General features: G+C 35.0%; 1 pseudogene; it reads left to right on the top strand.

Annotated features, from left to right (window-relative positions):
* The first annotated feature begins 5,718 nt into the window (after positions 1 to 5,718).
* Positions 5,719 to 17,128, top strand: LOC104218188 (putative late blight resistance protein homolog R1A-3; annotated as a pseudogene).
* The last annotated feature ends 992 nt before the right edge of the window (positions 17,129 to 18,120 follow it).

Raw genomic sequence — 18,120 nt, 5'->3', positions numbered from 1 at the left:
CTCGTGCCATTCTCGGCCTAATATCCACAACCAGAACCGATTCACCAGCATGCATTAAATCGGAACTAACATAGTACATAACCGTACAATCCGCTAACCAATAGCAAGCTCCCCAACTTGGCTCGAAGCCATAGATCACAACACATATACTCTATTGCTGCTGTAATACCATGGTGAGATTAAACTCACTCCTTCATAAGCTTGTGGAAACACGAATCATCGAAAATTTTAACTCTTCTGCAATTTTTGCATTCACTCACACAACAGTTAAGCCCACTCTTTAGGCGACAAATTTTTTTACTAAGTCCCAAATTTTTCAAAAATTTCGGCAGAGTTTCCTTTGTAATTGGGCCTATCCACCCGCCACGAAATCACCAAAACCATCCTAACAACACGTCCACAACTTGACAAAGCATCACAATGTATATCAACAACATTAATCTCAATATTACATGTATTATATTATCAAAATTGATACATGGACATGCGTTGCACCTATTTGAATCATAACACATAGAAAATACCTTTCAATCCTCCATTATTGGGCTATTCAACCGAGTAAGAACATATTCTTTCTTTAATGTTTTCGACCCTCAAGGTGGTCTCCTTGACTCAACGATTTCGTCATAATACATTTACAGAAGCGATCTCAGCTCCCAGACTTATCTAACTAGTATGACAAATAGATTCCCCTCATAAGCCAATTACCCACTAGCTTTACCTTTAGTTAATATTTTTTTGTATACCTTCCACTGCCATAGACATTACACAATCACTTAATCTTCCTGAGTCTAAACTAATACTGTAACATGAAATTTACTTCACTCCAAATATGAGACATAAAAAGATTCTTCACGCACCCATAACTTGGGACTACACATCCTATCACAATGGAAATCATACACTCAATAGTTCATCTATCATCCAGTAGACCTCCCTCGTCACTTCCAAGTCATATAGATACATCTCGCAGTACTATCATACTCCTCACGTAGCTATCCAGCCATGATTCCTACTAATAGGGACAATACCGAACATAAAGGTTCAAAACACTTGCTTGCACAATCAACACCTCAGTGCTCAAGCCATAGGCAAGATCCAGCCTCAAGTCTTTCAGACTGACCCAACATCAATTTATAGAGATCGCATCTCGCCCCTCGATCGGGGAATTACAAGCCATCAAGGCACATCTGATACTGAGCGCTCATGCGCGCATACGAACGCGTGGAAGGAATTTCAAAAGATTCTTTTCAAGATGAATCAAGGACGCACGATAAGAATTCAAGAATGTGAAGTTTTTCTAAAGGTTCTGCAGCCTCTCGAGGATAAATACAGACGTCTCCGTACCAATCCACGAGACTCTACTAAACCAGCTCATGACTCGCGAGACCTAGTAACCTAGGCTCTGATACCAACTTGTCACGACCCAAAATCCCAATCTGGTCGTGATGGTGCCTCTCGTGAGGACAAGGCCAGCCAATCAACAAAACAGTACATCTCTTTATAATTACTTAGCAGGAATAAGTTTAAATCATGGGCAATATAATCTTAAATGCAAAATAAACGTGATAGAACAAGGAAAACCCTCCCAACTCAGCCCGAAATCAGGGTGTCACAAGTCATGAGCTACTACAGAGTTTACTAATATTTTACAAAGTCTGGAATTATCATAAATAACAAAGATAAGGGAGAAAACGGGGTTGCGGACGTCAACAGCTACCTCGTTACTCCTAGCCACCGCCTGGTCTGGAAAGAGTCAGCGCTCAGGAGCGAACATATAAAATTTTATTAAAATCGGAGTTCAAATGACCCCTCAAATCTTCAAATCTTATTTTCAAATCCCTAGGCCTAAATCTTCAATTTACTCCTCAAAAATATGTAATCTAGTCAGATTATTCGATGATAATTCAATATTATGGAGTAGAAATAATCACAAGTGACTTACCTCAAGATTTCCCAAGATTTCTTGCAAAAAATCGCCCAAAATCCGAGCTTGGAAGTAAAAAAAAAGACCAAACTCGGACTGCTGGACATTAAATCTGTCCAGAAATTTTCGGTACTGTTCACGCGGTGCACTGTTCATGCGCGTGAGGTCATTGTTCACTGTTCACCCGTGCGGTTACTGTTCACGCGCGGGTACTGTTCACTACTGCAGAAAATACAGCAGCTTTTTAAGAAATTTGCAGCACAACCATTTTTCACTAAAATGGCTCTAACTCCATCATACGAACTCGGAATTAGACGATTCTTGTTCCTATAAGTCACAAATAATAATAAGAACACAACCCTTTAATCGAAACCCAATTCGGAGCTCATTTTTCCAGTTCAATACCCATTTCGCTCGTTAAACAATTAACTCACATTTCACGTCAAAAACCGAATCGCGACTTGATGAAATTAAACCAAAATTTCCAGATCAGTCCTATAATTCATGATTTAAATTCTGGAAGTCTCGAAATCAAATTTGGATCTCTAAAACTAAAAATGAACCTTTAGATCATTACATTTATGCTCAAAACGGCAAAAATCTTCCAAAAATGACCCGTTGGGCATCCGAAACACACCCGAGGCCCCCGGGACCCCGACCAATAATACCAACCAGTCCCAAAATACATTACATACTTGCTCGAGGCCTCAAATCACATCAAACAATGCTAAAATCATGAATCAACCTCCAATCCAAGTTTTATAAACTTTAGAATTTCCAACTTCTATTTCCGATGCCGAAACCTATCAAATCACGTCCGATTGACTTCAAATTTTGCACACAAGTCCAAAATGACATAACGAAGCTACATAAATTCTCAGAATTCCATTCTGACCGTCGGATCAAAATTTTATCTATCAACCGGAAATCGCCAAAATACTAACTTCGCCAAAATGAGCTAATTTCTTCACCAGACCTCCAAAATTAATTCCGATTGCGCTCCTAAGTCATAAATCACCCAACGAAGCTAACCAAATCATAAAAATTCCGATTCGAGCTCATATACAAATAAGTTAACTCTTGGTCAAACCTTTCAAATTCAAACCTTTCAACTGAGACTGTTATTTCAAATTCATTCCAAATTTTCCTGAAAACCAAAACCAATAATCTACATTAGTCATAATACATTATACGGGGTAAGTCATGGCCGAGAACTGGCGATCAAAGTGCAAAAGCTCAAAACGACCGATCGGGTCGTTACATAGTCCCAACTTTAGCTGGTATAATCAATTCATTATGAGAACAAGCAACACATGAGAATTCCCGAAGAATCTTCTAGTTCTTTAGTATATGCTTATCTGAATTCTCAAATAGCTCATTTAAAAATGGCAAATGAAAATTTCAAGTTTATCATGTCATGTGCTATCTTTTAGTAAACTTCTAGTTTACTATGGCATAAACTTTTACTTTAGTAAACTTCTGGTTTACTGTGATACATGATATAGTACAAATTAAAGAATAAGACGGGTAACTTCTCACATACATATTATTTTACCCCTATGATTGTGGAAACATGAAGATTATCAATCTTCCAATCATTTGTAGTCTCAATATGATAGCCATTTGTATTAGTAAACTTCAGGTTTACTACAACATATGTTTTGACCATAATCATATAATATGAATGACATATTTGTATATAAGCTCTTCGAGAGCCTTCATTTATTATCCACAATCTAATATTTATCGGGCACTACTGGTGTCATGTTGATACATTTGTTGATACATTTTGTTGTTGATACATTATTATGGATAACATTATTAGCTCTTCAGGAGTTGTTGATACATTTTGTACTATCAAATATTGCTCAGACACTGCTAGTATCATGAGAGAAAATCACAATCAAATAAACAATGTAAAACAATTGTTTAAGCACACGAAAACTCCTCTTCATAATATTTTCCCACTTCAGGAGGCAATTTCAATTGTGTTACTTCTTCAGGAGCAAATTTAAAATACGAAATATTGAGTATATATTCTCTCAATTATATTACCTCTTCTGGAGGTGAATTGTGATATATTCATATCAAGAGCGCGTTTATATTTACCTGATTTATTAATATTGTCATATTCACTTCAGAGAATGGATTAATATTATCTAAAGTTCTCATCCTTCAGGAAATCGAACATAATTATCTGAATGCGCATTAATCACATCAAATTGTGATGCCTCAATCTCTTTTAAAATATTTACTACTTCAGGAGCAAATCGAGGCGTGCATTTAATATAGAGAATATTTATGTAGCTTATCTTCAATTGTAATCATAGAAAGCCTAAATTATCACTTCTGGTGATCATAGACATATACCACTTCTGGTGGTTACCAAAATATAATTACAATGAGATATATGAAATATAACCACTTCTGGTGGTTGTATATTTCTTGCAAACTCTGCTAGAGTTTAAGTTGATCTAATAATGTTATCCATATTCTTCAAAATGACATAAATAAGATATATTATAGTAAACATCATTATCAAATCATAATTTTTTTTATGTACAACAATTACATAACCATGCTATCTATTACAAACAACAAAATTAAAATATTTACATTTCTGCAGATTCAACACCGATTACATGACTTGTTTATCCTTCTGGGAGTGCGAGGTAATCAGCTACATCCAAATGCATGAAGTCTAAATTATCTTCAGAAATAAAATTTGCTTCAGTATTTTTCTCTGTCTTCTTTAGGGAGGCTTGATAAAGCTCAACCAGGTGCTTTGGCGTACGACAAGTACGTGACCAGTGCCCTTTTCCTCCACATCTATAGCATGCATTTTCTACATTTGGCGCTTGCACCGCTTCATGCTTTTGTTCCTTCCTTTTCCACTGCTGGTGGTGAGGAGGCTTCTTTGGTGCATTATTATTACCATGATTGGGGTTTCTTCCCCGACCACGGCCATGACCACGACTGGGGCCACGACCTCTTCCACGTTTAGCTTGGTGGAAGTTCGTCTCATTCACTTCAGGGAATGGACAAGAACCAATAGGTCGGCTTTCATGATTAGCCCATTATGTTGCTTTGCTATAAGAAGATGTGAGATAAGTTCAGAATACTTTTTAAATCTCATCTCTCGATATTGCTGTTGCAGGAGCATATTCGAGACATGAAAAGTGGTGAAAGTTTTCTCCAACATATCATGATCAGTAATATTATCACCACATAATTTCAATTGGGAAATAATTCTGAACATAACAGAATTATACTCACTGATAGATTTAAAATCTTGTAGCCTTAGATGAGTCCAATCATATCGTGCCTGTGGAAGAACGACCATCTTCAGTGGTCATATCTATCTTTCAAATTATTCCACAGTATGACTGGATCTTTAACAGTAAGATATTTCATTTTCAGGCCCTTATCAAGGTGATGGCGTAGAAATATCATTGCTTTGGCACGGTCTTGGTTTGATGCTTGATTTTTGTCTTTGATGGTGTCTGCCAGACCCATCGCATCAAGATGAATTTCAGCATCAAGCACCCAAGACATGTAGCTTTTGCCCGATATATTCAGGGCTACAAATTCAAGTTTAGAAAGATTTGACATTATTTAGGAAAAAAAAGTTCTTACCTCAGATACTTTCAAAATATTTGTTCGAGATAGCAGAGTCTCGTGCTGATAACGTTTTATAAAATAAAGACTGTAAATTAAAGACAACTATAGAGAGAAACTGATATATTATTTGAATTCAAACTGACGTACATAATGAACTGAAATCTCTTCTATTTATAGAAGAAAGGAAGCTGCTACAATACCAGATATGGATAATCTTCTACTGAGAGCAATGTTTATCCATAACGGAGTACTGAAAGGATAAACTTATTATATCCGATATGGATAATCTTCTACCGGGGTAATGTTTATCCATAATCGGGTACTGAAAGGATAAACTATTATACCCGGTATGGATAATTTTCTACCGGGGATAATGTTTATCCATAACTGGGTACTGAAAGGATAAGCTTATTATACCCGGTATGGATAATCTTCTACCGGGGTAATGTTTATCCATAATCGGGCACCGAAAGGATAAACTTATTATACCTGATATGGATAATCTTCTATAGGAGATAATGTTTATCCATAACCGGGTACCGAAGTGATAAGCTTCTTCACGAAGCTTATTTCCAATAGAGTACTAAATAGATAAACATATTTACGGTGGAGTCCCATATGGATAAGCTTCTTCAGGAAACTTATTTACAACAGAGTACTAAATGAACATCCATAATATAATATATTTATAACAGTGTCCTGTTTTTAAAAGTATTTTGTTTAGCAATTTTAACGCAATAAAGTAAAAATAAAATAACCATTCGTGAAATTACTTTTTGCTGAGATGTGGAAAACAAAAAACAAAAAAGAAATAGAAAAACTAAACACTCCAAACGCAACACCTGCACGAATGCCTCACACCTCCATCGCCGATCTACCGACGTGGTCGGATGTCCCGCTCCGGCGAACAACTCCTCCACCTCGACCGCCCCTCTGGCGATGGATCTAGATCCGGCGAACAACTCCGCCGCCTCTGGCGATGGATCTCGCTCCGGCGAAAAACTCCCACATCTCCCTCCGGAAAAGATGATGCTTGCTGGAAAATGGCTTGTATCACGTGCCACTTTAAGTGCAATTTTGATTAACAAACTGTGCTTGATGGAGCTCAAGGTAATCCGATTGTTCAGGTGAATTTGAACATTTTTCTTTTTTTTTTTTTAATTTTTTCTATTACTACTCAATTCTCACTCAATATTTCACATATTTGTTGTATCATATATTGTCAAATTGCCTTCCTTGGCTTCAGAGTTGTCGTAGTGTAAGGGTGATTGGGTGAGGATTGGAGGTAGGGAATCATAAAAGAAAAAGAATAAAAAAGGAGGTTGGGAAGAAATTGCTGTTCTAGTGTTCTGCTATAGGGGCTATAGTTATTTCTTTGAAAAAGAGTAGAAAACATTAGTAAAGAATTCTTGAAAGAAAAATAAATAAAAAGTTTTGAATAATATTGGACACCACATTTGCTTACATAATCTTTAGTTAGCCATCAAAATTTATTAATCTAATGTGGGTACAGACTTTCTGGTATACCAGCTAATTAATTAATCCAGTGGTTGCTAACTATCATGGTTTCTTATATTATAGTATTGTACAATCCTCACTCTAAAATATTATATATAGATTAACACCCTTCCCAAGATGAAAATTCATTTCTATGAAGTCCACTGTTTCTTACTATATATTGAATTTTCTTCTTTTCACTCTAAAATATTTTGGTTACAAGGGAAGACATTTCTTAGCTAATATAATTTCCCTATCAGCAACCCGAGAGTTAAATTTATAATATACATTAGCACTCATAAAGGCAGCCTGATGCACAAGGTATCCTGGATTTACGCATGGTCTAGGAAAGACCGCACCTCAGGGGGTGTGATGTAGATGGTCTATCCTAATGCAACCATTAGTAAATGCTTCCACAACTCAAACCCGTAACCTATAGGTCATACGAAGACAACTTTACCGTTGTACCAAGGCTCCACTTCATATATTAACACTCATGTGGTCTAATATTGTAAATCCTTAAGTTGTCACCTATTTTATTAAGTCAAGTCTTTCTTTTTTATATAGAATCACTTGGTGATAACATGCCAACCTGGTTTATAAAATACTAACACCCATGTGGCTCATAAATATTATATTTCTTGATTGAAGTTGTCATCCCATTTAACAAAGTCAAGTCTTTCTTTCCTTGTATAAAATTTACTTGATGGTAACATGAACGTAGACACGATTTTAGCAACTCAGAGGTATGCCATCTTCTTTGTTATCTCACATCTTTCTTTGATTTATTAATCTCCAATCCTCATAGACCAGCTAATGTGAAGGTGCTATATAATCAGAGGCGGAACTATATGAAACCTATGGGTTACATGTGAACTCAATAGCTTTTACCGAGACCTTGTATATGTTTTGAGAAATCTATTAGATATCTATAAAAATATGACTTTGAATTGACCTATTATTATATATTAATTTGAGGCCGCTGTAGGAATCCATAAATTTCAACTTGTGGATCTGCCTTTACGTATAACCAACATGGCTTATAATAAATTATGCCCATTTGGTATAATATTATATTCCCTAATTGAAGTTGTCATGAAATTCACATAAAAGACAACTCTTTTGTTCTTTATATAGAATTCACTTGGTAACTTGGTTGCCTAAACCATTGCAGCCCTTTAAAGGTACGTTATTTTCCTTTGTTTTCTCAATTCCTTGTTCTCTTGATTTTATGTTGGTTACACACTGTATTTTTAGTGTGCTTTACCCATTTGTTTGTTGATATTCATTATATTAATTGTGTATATTTGTTGCAGTGATTTTTGCTGCTTCCCAACTCTCCTGTATTGCTGATCTGCCATTGAAAGGTTAGTTGCCCTTAATTACTCTTGTTTAATGTTTTATCTCCTTGCACTATATATCATATATATAGTACAAGTTCAATGCTTAAATGGTCGTTAAAAGGGCAGCCCCTGCACTAAGCTCCCGCTATGCTTATGGTTCAAGGGCCGTACAACCAGGGTCTCTTGTACGCAGCCTTATCTTGCATCCTTGCTTGAGGCTGTTTCTACGGCTAGAACCCATGATCTCCCGGTCAAATAGTAGCAGCTTTACCCGTTACTCCAAAGCTCCCCTTCGCTTAAATTGTCATTGAATTATTGAAACTTGGTGAATGAAGTCATTTTTTTCTTTAGAGGCCCTAAAGGTTATATCAAGATGTTAACAGGAAATAAAAGCGGGAAAATAATAGATTTGTGATTTGAGACTGTTACAGAGTTTCTGTTGCTCGTCTATTATAATATTGTTATGGTTTTATTTGCAATGTATTTGTTTCTTTTAATCTACTGACAAAAGTACCTAAAAATTAGTAATAATACATCAACATTTGCAATTCACTTCTGAAACAAAAACAAATCATTATTGGAATATAACATGAGCTAGCATCTTACTAATATTTCAACGTGGAATCTATTGCTTAATTTCTATCGGTGTTATCAAAGGCGAGCTTAAAGCGCGCTTAAGCCTTGAACAACAACAACATACCCAGTCTGATCCCACACCGCGGGGTCTGGGGAGGGTAGTGCGTACGCAGACCTTATCCCTATCTTGTGAGGATAGAGAGGCTGTTTCCAATAGATCCTCGGTTGAGGAAAGCATAGCGCTTAAGCCCTAAAGCGAGGCTCAAAACATGTTGAGCGCTTCGCTTCGCTTAGCGGGCGCTTCAGTGTTGTTATCAAGGTTCTAAGGCATACTTTTCTTTGCAAATGAGCGTAATCCTGAAGATGCGATACTAAACAATTGATATTTCACTTTATCGTAAATTTTCTTCAATTTCTTTGTCCATATATAAGGCATTCATGCTTATACATATTAGTCTTGGACTGCACATACATATGTGTAGTTTTTCTCCATTTGCGCCTTTCTTCATTAAAGCCCCTGTTTTATTTGCGCTTTGCGCTTAAAGCCCCAATAGACCTTAAATCTTTTTTGCGCTTTTCGTCTTTAAAAACACTGATTTCTATTTGGAGATTTAATTTGGCCAGGAGTTTCACATATAGTTCCATTTCTGAATATTACTGATTGAAAGTGCCCCTAAAGAGAACTTAAGGTGCATTATGTGGCATAAATTTTGTAATATTATGTCGATATTAATACTATATTTGTTGTCGATGTACTTTAGAAAGTTTTTCATCACAAAGAATAGTAAAAACTAGAGAAAATTTCATGGGTTACTATTAAAGTCATACTCATATTGCACAAAAATTTGTAAAATTTACTCACTTCAGATTTGAGAAACTTGAACTCCAACAATGGAGGTTTTCTAATTTCTTCGGTGTTCGCCTTACGTTTTCAGCAATGAAATGTACCTCAAAATATCAGTAAACCCAACAAAACTCGTAGATCCAATAGCTACTTTAACCATGAATTTCGATCCACTCTTCTAATCCAGCAATAAGGATTTTAATAATGAAGCTTCGGTGTTCTTCGAGTTCGAAGATCCTACTCAAATTTTCAAAATAGAAGCGAGTCTTTAATATTGGGCCAAGGAATGAAAAAAATCAAGTTATATACAAAGTGAGCCAAACCGGATAAGAACAGGCAGGGGCGGATGCATCTTAGGAATTCCGGATTCATGTGAACCCAGTACTTTCGACACAGAACACAATTTTATGTATAAAAATCCAGTAAAGTTATAACAAAAATTTATAACCCAGTACTTTAAAAATTTAATAGGTTCATTACTAAAAACCTGGAAGGTTGAACGCATAGAGTTTAAATCCTGGATCCGTTTCTTAGAACATGGGCGTATCTACGGGGATGAAAGCAGGTTCACGTGCACCCATGCTCTCCTCCTTGAACCATGCATAGATGTTATATTACTTTAAAATAATATAAATATATGTGTGTGCACCCAAGCTCAAAGAGTCATGGTGTAATGGTTAATGGTTGCACCAAGTGAGGTCAAGGATTTAATTTTCTTGTCCATCTTGCTTTTTGATTAAGAACTTGGTTCTTTGTTTTTCTTTCTTTATTTGGTTTATTTTTTAAAATCCCCAAGTCTATCCCTGTTCTTCTTATGTAATAATAAAATTTTATATAATTAAACGAAATGTCTTATATTAAAACTAGTAGTAATTGAGGATGTAATATAGAGCCAATTAACTGGTTCGACTAACAAATTTTCGACATGGAGTATAGATGTATTTTGGAAAAATCACGAAAATGTCTAAAAAATGTAAATCTATAATTTCAATAGTGTAATGGTTTCAGTAAGCCAAAGGTTGAATATCAAATTTAAATCCTAAATCCGTTTATTTATAATAGTGTATCCATCCTCTTAAAATCCTGGATCCGCCTTTGGATAAGAAGATAAAATATAGGCCTGATTTGGTAGGAATATTGCTCCATCTGATAGAGAGAGTAATTTTTTCTAAAAGCTATATTTGCCATTGACTAGAGATATTCCGTCTTTTTTATTTTAAATTTAAAACTTGCTGCTGTTTAGACTTTTTCCTTTTGCCCTTTCCAGAATATTATTACCATTTCCCACTAAAGAGCGGCAGCAGAATAATTTTTGAAATGCCCTAAGCAATGTGGAATAAATCAATAATTGAAACCTTTTATATTGTGAAATATAAAACCTTCACGATAAACAATATTATCGTGATACATACCTTTTCCATATTTTGACTAAGAAGTTTGAAAACACTTAACTGATCATCTTAGTCTATATATACTATGACTTATACAACTTTCAGGATTTCAAATTCATTTAGCTAATCCAACTTCAATTTTTAATGTGATGGTTCTTCTAACAAACAGAGTCAACCGTGTTGTAATTGTATAGGTAAAATTTGGAACTCATATGGGGTCCAATCACTACGGTATTCAAACATTAAAGTTGATTTAGCTAAGCATAGAACCTTATTGAAGTAAAGATCCATATAGATGATACCTACAATTATAAATTAAAGATTTGTCATTATTGTACTTACATTTAATCTGATATTTCCTAGGAGTTGTGGTGTTACTTTTCGAGGTAAGTGTGAGATTTATAAAATCTCTAGTTATAAGCCTCTAATTTGCCTTAATATACAACTTATTTACCTGTATTCAAATAAAAATGTTACAAGTAGAGCAGAATGAGTACGGAGGATTCATATAGCCGAATCAAGCAGTTTGGGATTGCGACATATATAGTTGATTGATTGATCTTGTTTTTTTAAAGAAAAGTAGAGAACTTCATGTTCAAAGTATTATAGAATCACAGCATTTAATTTCCTGTGAAACAGTACAAAAGTATTTAAAAAATTGAGGGTGAAGGAAAACTATATTAAAAAAGTGGGAATAGGATACATATAGTTATAAGAGATTTCACAAATGAAAATATCGTTTACATGTATACTAATGACCAGTAAATATAGGTATTAGGTACTTCCAAAGTTTATTACTCTATTTACGTAAAAACTTACCCACACCGGGTATTTACACCAAACCAATAGATGCATGACAAATTGCACATACCCTTCTCAAGGGTTAGAGAGTAAGTCTAAAGATTATATACCGCAAAAGTGTAAACTCGTGTAGCAACATACATGACCTGAACATCAAAATAAATAGACACAATGTCTATAGAAGCTACGAATATTATAGTATTAATTATACAAGTCTAGATCAGTACGCAAAGGAGATTGAGAACTTTGAGATAAGTGAAGCCTGAAATTTATCTGATCTGCTGTTTTTGCCTCCCTTTTGCAAATATCATGTTATGTGTAACACCACTTGCTTCTTGCAACATGCAGCTTTCAGGTCATAATCTCATAGGACACAGATACAGTAGATATGGCTTATGCTAGTATTGCTTCTCTTATGAGAACGATAGAACTGCTCTTGACGTCGAAATCACCAATACAATCTCTAATTTGTGACCACAGAGAAGAAATCCTCACTCTTCATGAAAAAGTTAGTTCCCTGGAAGTTTTCCTCAAGAACTCTGAGAGAAGCAATGTGTCTGAGGAAATGACAGATTTGGAAGCACGGATAAAAGAAGTTGCAAATGCTGTTGAATACACAATTCAGCTGAGACTAACAGAAGCTGTAATGGCAAATGATGAAATGCAGAAAGAAAGGGCACACGAGATGTTTTGTGATAGCCTACAACAAGTAGCTGAGGACATTAGCCATGTCCAGAAAGAGTCCATGAAGATTCAACACAAAGGCAAACAAGCATCAAAGAAATCTTTGGTTCGAGGTTCAAGTTCAGCAAAAGATGTTTTGAATGTTAAGAAGAATATGGTGGGACGTGATGATCAAAGGAAAAGGTTGTTAGAAGATCTGACAAGACGCTCCTCTGGTGAACTGAAAGTCATCCCGATCTTGGGGATGGGGGGCATTGGTAAAACAACTTTAGCAAAAGAAGTTTATAATGATGTATCCATTCAATCTCATTTTGATGTTCGTGCCTGGGCTACTGTATCTAGCCATCACAATGTAAAAGAAATCCTGCTAAGCCTTCTCCGTTCTAGAATGGGTGACACATTTTACATGGAAGATGAGGCAGAGCTAGCAGATATGCTACAAAAGAGTTTAAAAAGCAGGAGATATTTAATTGTCATGGATGACATGTGGAGCAGTAAAGCATGGGATGACGTGAGACAATGCTTTCCAAGTGAAAACAATGAGAGCAGAGTATTGTTGACTACCCGTGACACTGATGTAGCTTGTTATGCTGGTACAGAGAATTTTTCTTTACAGATGAGTTTCATGGATCCATATGAGAGTTGGAACCTTTTCAAAAGTGCGGCGTTTGCAAGTGAAGAATTGCCATCTGAATATGAGACTATTGGGAAGCAAATTGTCGACAAATGCCAAGGGTTACCGCTAACCATTGTTGTGGTTGCTGGGATTCTATCCAAATCTGAAAGGACAATAGAAGATTGGGAAAATGTTGCTCAAGATGTCATGTCGTTTGTCACAAATGATCCTGATAAACAATGTTTACACGTGCTTGGGTTGAGTTACAATCACTTGACCAGTAACCTAAAAGCATGCCTTCTGTATTTTGGAGCTTTTCCAGAAGACAGAGATTTCGGTGAAGAGGTTGGTGAGATTATGGATAGCTGAGGGGTTTTTGAAGTTGGAAAAAGACTTTGAAGGGGAGGCTGAGAAGTGTTTAAAAGATCTTGTCGACAGGTGTCTCATTCTTGTCTGTGAGAAAAACTGGGATGAAACAGAAATTAAATCATATAAGGTTCATGATCTAATATATGAGCTATGCTTGAGAGAAGCTCAAAGCCAAAATTTTATCATGAATGATATTGTATTTCATTACCTCGATTTGGATGAAGATGATGGTTCGGATGAAATAGCTCAAAGTCACGACATTGTACTTGAACTTGATGATGAACCAAATCCTGTTCCTCCAAAATATCGTCATCTTAGCAGGCATAAAATAGGGCCCTGTAAACGATGGACTGAACATGATGATATTCACTGTGGTTACTATAGGGCCCTTCTTACCCCTGAACTGCATCATTTGATAAGGGGTCAGAGAGATGATGATGTCGATGATAGCAATTATTTCTTGAAACGAACTCGTTCTATTATCTCTCTTTCCAATTATTGTCCTTTACCAAATTTTACTCTGGAATCAGAGATTATTCGTTTCAAATTACTCAGAACCTTGGACTTGAGTCCCATAGAGTTGGAGTCATTCCCTTCACAAATACTATGCCTCATTTGGTTGAGGTACCTAGCGTTGTCCGGGCGTTTCATTGACATACCTCCAGAAATTTGCAGGTTATGGAATCTGCACACACTCATATTTGAAGGGTCTAGTTCGGAATGTATAGTGTTTCCGGAGCAAATTTGGGAACTAATGCAATTAAGGCATCTCAAACTGAATTCATTTTATTTACCAAATCCTCCAAGTGTATCTGCTGAGGAAGAGGGGACGTACTTGGTCCTTTCAAATGTACAAACTATTTATTGGTTGGATGCATTTAGTTGCACAAAGGAGGTTTTTCCAGGGATTCGAAATGTTAAAAAGTTAGAAATTTTTGGAGATAAAGATGGCTGTGAAGATTCTAGACTTTTCGACAATCTTGTCCATCTACATCAACTTGAAAATTTGAGGTTTTATTTTCTTAGCACGTGGAAGTTTGGAGATGCGACTATTCCAAGTGCAAAAGCTTTTCCAGCAACGCTCAAGAAGTTAAGGTTGAATGGAACTTGTCTAAGGTGGGAGGACATAAACATTTTAAGTGAATTGCCTAACCTTGAGGTGCTAAAGGTGCTAAGTGTTATGAATGACAATGAATGGAATACAGTTGCTGGGGGTTTTACTCAGTTGAAGCTTTTGCTAATTGATAGTACATGTCTCAGGTACTGGAAAGCCACAGATGACAATTTCCCTGCCCTTGAATGCCTTGTTCTTCGATCTTGCTATTTCTTGGCAGAGATACCCATTGAGTTTGCATATATCAACTCACTGCAACTAATTGAGTTATACGAATGTATGCCAAAACTCGAGGCTTCTGCTGCACAAATTCAACAAGAACAAGAAGACATCGGAAACAAACCCCTGGATATTCGTATCCTAAAATCATCCAGGTGAGTATAAACATTATATGCTAGAATGAACTTTCAATAATTGCTTATATATGAAGCTTAAGCATATATTTATTTAAGTTACACTCGTCTTTCATTTCACAAATTAAAGTTATACTCGTCAATTGCAATTCTTTGGCTTGCTTTTACTTTTTTTTTTCTTTTTTTTTTTTACTTTTATATTCTTGATTAGTTTCTTCAGCCTCTTTTCCTTCACAAGTTCGGGGTAAAGTATGTGTACATATTATCCTCCTCTGACCTCATTTGTGGAAATATACTGGGTATATTGTTGTATATTCTTGATTAATATTGTAACATTTGGATAACTGGATGCTTTGATTACGTGAATCAAATTATTTTCGGAATAGGTAATAAAAAATGAGTAATAAAGTAGTAATTGTAAATAATAAGTATTTTCAAGGCTTGTATATATTGTAGTCGAATAATTCATTATTGCTTTGGAGGTTTCACTAAATTTTTGAAAAAACTTAAGTAGTTTATCTATATTAATTAATATATTATATTAAAAGCACCAAAGGCCCTAAGCAAAATGTCTTTCACCTTTTTACCTTTTAAAACTTATTTTACGTTGGACAAAATTATAAATTTAATTATTTTCCTCGTATTTATGACTTGAAACACAATTAAAATTTTGCTTTTTATCGATTAATATACTACCTTATATAAATTGTTTTCTTATTTGAATAAAACAATAAATGTAGACTGTAAATGATTAGTCTCATTTCAAAAGACTTGAACATGTGTTTATATGTCGAAGAATATTTCAATTTTAACCCAACCGGTGCTAACTTGGTTGCAATTAGTACTATTTTTTTATTTTTTTTTGGTTATATTTCAAAATTTTAAGGTAACTGGTGCTAATTACTTGATTGCAATTTTCTAAATTTCTTTAAAATCTGAAATATTTAGGAGCCTAGCGGGTGAAAAAAAAAAATTAACCAAAACATTCCTTGAAAACTATAATATGTTTGTGTTACCTTTGAACTATAGTATATTTTTATATTATACTTGAATTATTTTCCTACTCAAACAATATCTTATATTCATCAAATTTTTATATAATATTTTAAACTACATTCACTATTATTAAAGCACGAAGCACCTACGCAAAATGTTGATCATCTTTTATACCTTTTAATAATAAATCGCACATTAGACATAATTATTGTTTAATTATTTTTTAAATATTTAAAGCTTTAAAATTAACAAGAATTTGGGTTATTGAAATTATTTATATATATATATATATATATATTTGGATGATGTAAAATAACTATAACTCCCTCCTAAAAGATATATATCTTTGTCAAGGAAAGGATATGTCATATGTGTTACCTGTTAGGTAGCTATAATCAAGGTTATTAGGCTAACCTAGGAGAAGCGGTAAGTATGACTGTCATCAAGGCTATAGTCAGCTACCTAATCTAAAGTATCACTACATTATATCAAGGTATCAAAGTTTTCATTCATTATGTTGTGATTTTCCTATCGATGAAATGTGCATCTGAATCAAGGCTACATGATGTTGTGTATGTTACTATAACAGTTTATGAAATCCTTAGCTTTGATATAGTTATCACTTGTTGAGTCTGAAAACTCACTCCTTACTTTACGTATGCAGATCCAGGTATTGAGACGCCACTCGATGGTTGAGGCATTGTTGGTTTGAGAAGGTTGTTTTGGTGAGCCCCATTTCTCATCTGTGGGTGCTATACTTGGAGTTTCTTTTGCTTAATCATGTTGTTTTGAACTTTAGAGTTGCTCCATGGACTCCCTTGGGTCGTAACAGTAATTAATACTATGGTTTGTTACGACTATATATTTCCAAAACTTTGTGCTTCATCTATGGTTTGTTGATATTATAAATTTGATGTTGGGACATATTATATGGTGTAATGGGTAACTCTTGATGCATGTTGTTGTTACGTGTAGTTTAGCTGAGACTTTAAATTATGGATAGTCTTACAGGGAACGGTTCATCTGGTTTTTCATTAGATACTAGTAATGTAGTTTAGGCCTACGGGTGTCTTTCATGTTACATTTGGGATGTGATAGGTAGAAACCAAACAGGTTATAACTCGTAACTATTTGGACCGAGAGTAAGGTAATGAAATCTTGTTATGCACAAGGAGCTGACTAAAGCATACTACGGTGCAGTGGCGAAGCCAGAAATTTACGCAAGGGTGTTCAAACTTGAATGAAGTGAAAAAAATTCTCCGAGAAAGAGTATTCAATATATGTTATATACCTCTATAAGCAGTGTAATTTTCTGACGAAGGATGGTCAGTTGACCACCCTTTATAACATGTAGCTTCGCCCATGCTACGGTGCATGATTTGGACGATTTGAAAGTGAAAATGTTTCGGGATAAATCACATTGATCCAATAATATAGTTAGAGGTTCGTTTGAGGCACGCTAAAGTCCAGCCACCTCAGTTAGGTTTTGCTTTGGTTTAGGTTAAGGTGTGCATCTCTTTACTCATGAAATCTGTCTTGAGGAGTGCATCACTTAACAATGGCTGTTTAACTTGATTGTATCTTTTAGTTCCTTCTAGGGGTGTTCATAAAAACCCAAAAAATCGAACTAAACCGACCAAAAAAACCGATACTTTTTGGTTTGGTTTGGTTTTGGTTTTGAATTTTAAAAACCGATCAAATTTTGTTTGGTTTTGGTTTTAATCAGAAAAAATTGAACCAAACCGACTATAGGAGTAGCTATGTCAAATTTATTATTACACCTATATGTATGTATATTGTTATACAAAGTTTCAAAAAAATTATGGTAAATGTTAATAGTTTGCACTTTTAATATAGTTCTTTACCTTTACATTCTAATTTGATTGGTCCTTAAATTATTCATCACTATTTGATTCAATTATCATCAATATATTTTGGTAAATAATAGATTTCTCAAAGGGCAATTGATTTGATAGTGTTACATTGAA

This window comes from Nicotiana sylvestris, chromosome 6, assembly GCF_000393655.2.
Source record: "Nicotiana sylvestris chromosome 6, ASM39365v2, whole genome shotgun sequence".
Taxonomy (NCBI): domain Eukaryota; kingdom Viridiplantae; phylum Streptophyta; class Magnoliopsida; order Solanales; family Solanaceae; genus Nicotiana; species Nicotiana sylvestris.
This window is presented reverse-complemented; position numbering and strand designations above follow the sequence as displayed.